Source organism: Neovison vison, chromosome 1 (genome assembly GCF_020171115.1).
Source record: "Neovison vison isolate M4711 chromosome 1, ASM_NN_V1, whole genome shotgun sequence".
Taxonomy (NCBI): domain Eukaryota; kingdom Metazoa; phylum Chordata; class Mammalia; order Carnivora; family Mustelidae; genus Neogale; species Neogale vison.
This window is the reverse complement of record NC_058091.1, coordinates 26,950,831-26,956,393: the sequence shown is the minus strand read 5'-3', so window position 1 is coordinate 26,956,393 and position 5,563 is coordinate 26,950,831. Positions and strand designations below refer to the sequence as shown.

The 5,563-nt window shown below is 40.8% G+C and overlaps 1 pseudogene; it reads right to left on the bottom strand.

Annotated features, from left to right (window-relative positions):
• Positions 1-4,986: 4,986 nt before the first annotated feature.
• Positions 4,987-5,563, bottom strand: LOC122904296 (annotated as a pseudogene).

The window sequence follows — 5,563 nt, the reverse complement described above, 5'->3', positions numbered from 1 at the left end:
TCTCTACATTTATTGATGTAATCATATGATTTTTTTGCCCTTATTCCAATAATGTTCTGACCTCAAGAACTGTTAAGATAATAAATGTTTGTGGGTTTAAGTTACTAAATTTGTGGTAATTTGTTACAGCAGCAATAGAAAACTAACCTACAATATGTGATTCTCATAATTCTACATCTCCTTTATAAACTGTAGCAGAGAACAGTTAAGAAACTTGCCCAAGTTCACACACCTGAAGAGTCTGGCTCCTGGTTAAAAACCTGTGTGTGATTTTTCAGATGTGTCTATGAGCAATTACAAAGATTTTACTGGCAGGCCTCCTGGGAAAAAGGCTGCTGCCCCCCAACCTACACTTGGCACAGAGCCCTTGGGACGCCTGGGTGGCTCAGTTGGTTGGACTTGGCACAGAGCCCAATGCATTGCAGTCTCTGAAGGCAGTTGCAGTAAACAGCTCAGATTCCCCTGCTCAGTCAAGCCTTCACTTCTGGGTCTCTTCATCTGAGGCCGGAGCCATAAACCTTCTTCAGATGCTTCTGCTGAGTCCTCCTTTTAAGAGGCAATGGGAGACACCTTGAAAACACTGTTCCACTGACTTTTCCACTCCTAACCCACCTCCTTCACCCTCCCCTCCACCACAGAGTCCTTAAAGTTACTGGAGCCTTTAGGTTGAGGCTCCTACAACAGTGAGACATCTCCCATGTCTGTGTTGACACACCCGACCCTGGATTAGCATGCTTTTTCATGAGGGAAATGTAACAGGGGGAATCAGTGCCTTCTCATTTTAGACTCTTGCATATAACCATTCCAGCACGTAAATGTTTAACTCTTTCATTTTTGGCTTGTTGCATTAATCAGCTACTCATCTGAACATCTGAACCTCAGCTCACTTACCCAGCTCAGCTGAACTCCTAGCAACAGATAATAGTAGGAAAGCTCGAATTCAAATCCAGGCCATCAAGCTCTGAACCTCTATTCCTAACCATAATGCTCTACTGCCTCCCTTTGTGTTGGCCACTCTAGTCTACGGAACTGATCATGGTGACTTGGACAGGGCACTAGAGTTTGACTAAAGTATACGGAATGGGTAAACTCAACAAGACTTGGTGTTGGGTAGGATGTAGAAAATAAGAAAAGGGAAAACTTTTTGGGCTTCAGCTTAGAACGATAAAGTAGGTGGTGGTGCCATTTGCTGAGATAGGAAAGATTGGGATGGGGTGACAGGTGACAGGGAGACAGTGGAGAAACAAGAGATCTCTTTGGATATATTTAAGGTTTCAGATTTTTAATATCTAAGTGAAGATGTCAGGTAGGCCACTCATATGGAATTTTGGAATTTGAATATCAAGCTTACTTTTTTTCCCTCGATTCCTAGATACTAGGAAAAGAGAAATATTGTATAAGAGGATACTGTGCAGACACCACCTTAAGCTAAGCACGCCTCCTCCCTGCTCCTCCAGTAAGCTCTCAGACAGAATCAGATATTGCCACTCTTCCGTGAAAAATACTGAGCCATTTTCAAATATTGTTGGTATATGAACACAATAGTCTCTAAGTTATGAAAACTACTAGGTCAGCATTCTCAAGGAATGACCAGAATTTAGAACTGAGCAAGTAAATAATTCTCTAAAAATCTGAGAACTCTGTGACTGCTACACATTAGCCTTGAAAGCTTATCATTTTGGGGGTGCCTGGGTGGCTCAGTGGGTTTAAGCCTCTGCCTTCGGCTCAGATCCCAGGGTGCTGGGATCACGACCTGAGCCGAAGGCAGAGGCTTTAAACCCACTGAGCCACCCGGGCGCCTCGAAAGTTTACAATTTTTAACCTGATTTTCAGTCATTTGTTCAATCAACAGGGTAATCAATTTATTTGTCTCCAAATCTACAGAGCAATTTAATAATTCAGTTAGGCCAAATATTTGAAGTTCCTTAGCTATTCAGTTTATGTTAAACCCTTCTTCCCCTACACTAATGCATTTCTGTGCTGGTTTTTACACTTAATCATATGCTATACTGCACAGTTTCAAAATGTTTCAAATATGCCTTCCATCTGCCCAACCTAATTTTATTTCCTTTGAGGGCAAGCACTGTGACCCAGTCCCTAAACCAGTGCTGAATACATTTAAGGGGAAATTGTTAAATTCATCTGGAAAGTTGTTTCCACTAACTGTATATCCAGTGCTCACCTGGGATGACTCACCCTCCATTTCACTCAATTCAATTCAGTCACACAAGTATACAGTAATAGTCATCATATTCTCAGTTTATGGTTTTAATGGTATTGCAACATTAAATTCACAACATATTTCCAAACACCAAGTATGCTTGAAATTGAACATTTTTTTAAAGATAATAAAACTTAATGACTACCCATGATCTATGATCTGACGAGACATCTGTTCTTTTTCATCTTCAAATGGTAAAATACCCACCCTAGCTTATTGTGGCACAGTGGGAGAGAAGAAATATAGTCCTATTAATCACTCTTAACTATCAGCTTATTAAGTTATAGTTTCCCAACAGGCTTGTCTTACATGACTGTTAATAGGCTGCAGGTGTTTTTCTAAAAGAGTCTTTTTATAATGCAGTTATGTCATAAAGAGACAGCATGGAGTAAAAGAAAAACTGGTGGGCTAAGAATTAGAAAACCTAGGTTTTAAATTCTAGTACTAAAGTAGCCCCGAAGCCTTAAGCAAGTCACCACCTCTCTGATTGCCACAATTTTCTCATCTGTAAAATGAAAGGACTTATTATATATTAAATAAATGCATTTGTGCCATTTATACCAGATCAGTAGGCAGGTAACCATAACCTCGGACCAAAGAATTTCGCAAAGGACATTCTAACAGAAATCTTTCTACATTAAAATAGCTTAAGCTGAAGTGTAAAGTTGAGATTTGTCATTAGTTAACTTGGAATGTAAATTTTGTCAACTAACCACTATGGATGTGCACGGGAACAGAGGAGCATGTTTCATATTAGAAAAATAGTGACCACTGATACATGTTAATAGACCTAAATTGTGCTGAAAATAGCCAAAATTTTACTTTTAGTTAAAAACCCACTCATAGAGGCAGCTGTTATACATACATTTTGCAACTGATGAAAGGATTGCATTCCAAAAGCTTCTAAGTCCATTTTTTGAAAACTTTGTAAATGGAAGCTAGGTTTGTAGTTTAACCCATGGGAGTATAAATGTTGACATGGCTGTACTATATAACATAATATTACATTCTCAAGTTCTGGGTCCTGAGAATGGGTGTTGTGTCATGCAGGTGAGTTTCCTCCCCTGCTCTTAGAAAGAAGACTCAAGTAAACAATTATTTTTTAAAAGATTATTTATTTATTTGACAGACAGAGATCATAAGTAGGCAGAGAGGCAGGCAGAGAGAGAGAGAGGAGGAAGCAGGCTCCCTGCTAAGCAGAGAGCCCAATGTGGGGCTCAATCCCAGGATCCTGGGATCATGACCGGAACTGAAGGCAGAGACTTTAACCCACTGAGCCACCCAGGTGTCCCCAAGTAAAGAATGATTAAAATTGATTTACCTTTGTCACACCCTTCTATCTCTCTTTCTAATCTTTTTTATGCTCAGATAGGGCACACAGCTCTAATTGTGCTGCTGGAAAAATGCTATCTAGTCCTAACTACCATAAATTTCAACAGCCCTTCCTTGAACCTTCAAATAGTAATTCCACAACTGTGAAGCAATTGATGGACATTTCAACAAATAACCCAGAAAATGTTACCACCTTTAAACTGTAACTAGTGTTGAAAAAGATCATCTGGTATTTATAAAAGCAAAAATATTAGAAATCTATGTTAAAAACTTTAGAGACAGTGTCAAATAGATTATGATACATTCATACAAAAGAATATTATGCCAAAGTTTAAAAAAATGTTTAAAAGTTAGTTGTAATGACATGGGAAATAAACAAAATATAATGCTGAATAAATAAAAAAGATACTAAATGCTATGTTCTTTATGAACTCAATTATGGAAAACATGCATTAAGACCAGAAGCTAATAAAACTTTTGGGTAATAGACTTGTAATTTACGGCTTTTTTCCAGTTAACACATGAATCCATGCTTTCCAGATTTTCCCCTATCAAATAAGCGCTATTTAAAAAAAAAAAAGGACACAAGGATGTCTCAGTTGGTTATGCGTCTGCCTTCGGCTCAGGTCATGAGTCCCACGTCAGGCTCCTTGCTCAGCAGGGAGTCTTCCTTCTCCCTTCGCCTTTCACCCCCCTCTCTTTCTCTCATGTTCTCAAATAAACACAATCTTTAAAAAAAATTTTTTTAAAGGAAAATCAGCGAAAAAAGTGTAAATTCAAATAAATATATAACTGGTAGAATTTTAAAGAGCTATAAATAGTGCTAATTATCAGGCATTGTGGAAATAGAGCTTCGTGGGAAAAAAAGCGTTTCTTTAATTATGTTCACAAATTAGACTTATTGTGTGTGTGTGTGTGTGTGTGTGTATGTGATTGTTTTTAAATTGAAGGTCCCTTATTGGTCCTGCTTCCATGAGTGGCTGCACCCAGATAAAGGGGAGGGGAACCAAGTGGGCAGGAAGGGGTTATCTCCACAACATTGCATTTATACACAGAACTAAACAGACAAGCACAGAGTCATTATGGAGGTTAGAAGTTACCAGCATGGGAAAAAGAACAGGTAGGGAACTGGGGTGTCATAAAAAATATAGTACCTCCCACCAAACTGGGGTGCCTGGATAGGAGTACTTGGTCTACTTCAACCCAAGAGGAATCAGATCAAAAGTAACTTGGGAAGGCTAGAACCGTCAGGGATGGATGAAGGAGGAAGGTCCAGGGGGCAAGGAGGCTGTTTGGCAACTAGGATGAAGGGACTGCCCTCCCCTTGCTGGTATCCCTCCAGCCCTTCAGGTTTGGCAGGAAGAGGTTAGCCTGCAACCCTCATGGGTAGGTCTAAGGCTGCCAGATGCTCCAGGCAGGGGACTGAAGGGGGTTCACAAAGGTTTGCCTTCCAGGGAAATAATGGCATTGCCCCCCAACTTCTCTGCCAGGGTACATCAGTCCATGACATCCTCACAGCAGTTTGCTTATAATTCATGCTTGGTCTCCATCAGCTTCTTCATGAAGGCGTCCTTCGAGCTGGCACAGATCATTTTGCTCTGAGGGGTACAGACTTAGGTGCCCAGAAAATAAACATTAGGTCCTCCTTCTTGCTCTCCTTGTTCTCACAGGTTGTGTCATAGAGGCATACCAGCAGTCCTTGTCTGGTAGCATCTTGACAAAGGTGGCAGAGGGGTGGTCTATAGTCTGGCCCACATGCCCTACCAAGATCTCCTTGCCCTCCTCCAGGTATTAAGATGTCCTGCTTGCCCTGGCTTAGGCAGAGGAGTACCACCTTCTTGCACTTCTCACCTCCTCTGGTGTTGAGGATTAATGCACATACCCTCAAGTCACTGAACACCTCGATGATGCCATCAGAGACTGCCGTATCAGAGGCCATTTTCCGTAAGCAAAAGGGAGAGAACAAGGAGAGTCAGGAGAGAGGATGGCCACTGCCGCTGCTGCTGGGGT